Source organism: Lipotes vexillifer, unplaced genomic scaffold, assembly GCF_000442215.2.
Source record: "Lipotes vexillifer unplaced genomic scaffold, Lipotes_vexillifer_v1.1 scaffold150, whole genome shotgun sequence".
NCBI classification, from domain to species: domain Eukaryota; kingdom Metazoa; phylum Chordata; class Mammalia; order Artiodactyla; family Lipotidae; genus Lipotes; species Lipotes vexillifer.
In genome coordinates, this window is record NW_006792921.1 from 6994380 (window position 1) to 6995804 (window position 1425).

At 45.2% G+C, this 1425-nt stretch overlaps 1 protein-coding gene across 4 annotated transcripts in view; it reads right to left on the reverse strand.

The window, feature by feature from the left end:
- The window catches only part of PDE1C (phosphodiesterase 1C), a 474300-nt gene that overhangs the window by 65198 nt on the left and 407677 nt on the right, over nt 1–1425 (reverse strand). The window lies entirely within an intron of this gene.

Consider the following 1425-nt stretch of genomic DNA (forward strand, 5'->3'; position numbering starts at 1 on the left):
GAAAACAAAACCCCAAGATTTCAGCCTCGTGACTACTGATCGTCCCCACAGTCCCCATATTTCTGATGTTCTTTTTCCATATGACTAGGTTCCCCACACAAGAATTCTCTGCCTTTGACTTTCGGAAATTAATGCATTTAAACTTGACTTCTACTTGGTTCCACAGTTCACCCACCTGCCTCCACACTGACCACTTTTCCAAGTTACCCAGTCACTTGGTCCTCTTTCTTTCCAGCTCTCCCTCCCCCTGAAGTCAAGATCCCTGATCTCAGGATCCCCAAGGCCAGAGTAAGGTGATTTCCTTATGTTCCTGGGGAAGGTGGAGAGGCACAGACAGCACGGAGGTTGTGGGAGATCGGTCGTGCAGGAGACCTTTTTAAAGATGATATCATTTTAAGCTTTAAACGTAGGGAATACAGTAATATATATAATATTATAATACAGAAAGTACCATCCTTCTGGGAAACTTTGAAGCATCACACACTTCCAAGGAGCTACAGTAGTGACTGACACAAATGCAAATCCACTGAATGACAACCAAGACTGACTAGATAAGTAGGGCAGGTCTCAGCCCACCGCCGGCAGAGCTATGGAGCTGTGGGACTCGGGCAGCGGGCTTCTGTCCTCCTTGTTAGCAGCCTTGACTGGGTCCCTCCACCTTAAGCATCCCAGGGGTCCCACTGTCCTAAAATTCTTCTTGCCTTTCTTCCTCTTATTTACTCCTTCTCTTGCTCTTTTCTTCTTTTTCTTCATTACATTTCTCTCCTTTATGACAAAGCCCAAGGTTTTGCATGGACGAGGAGGAGGGGAGAGTTGTACTACTGGTAATACGACTAGTAAAGACCGAGCGTTAGCTTTATTGTAGCTGACACTTCCCCTGTGCTGGACCCTGTTATAAGGGCTTTACGGAGATTAAATAATTCATTTAATCCTCCCAGTAGCCTGTGAGTATAATCCATGCTTTCTCAGATGGGGAAACTGAGGCAACTTGCCTGAGATGGCACAGCTAATAAGTAATGGAATCAGGATGTTTAACCCAGGATTGTGACTCCAGAGGCTGTGCTCTTTGACTACTAAACTACCCTCAATATAGTGAAGTTGTGGCAGAAGGTGATTTAAAATTTCAGTTTTTTTCTATTTTCTTCCTGAACCTAGAAAGTCAGTTTCATTTCTTGTGATAACTCTGATCAGTGGTACTTTCCTTTTGGAGTATGGGGAGCAAGGACCCTCTGGGCACAGCAGGTAAAGTGCAGTGACTGATGCTGTTGTGAGCAAAGCCGCCAAAAGAGAGAATGTGGGGTGGGGGGTTGGTACTGGGAACCTGCTGGTCATCACCTAGACCCTGGTCATCCCCTTACAGGCCAGCCTGGAGAGTACAACTTTGAGCCCTCCTTTTATCTTTTTTTTTTTTTTTTTTTTTCTGGA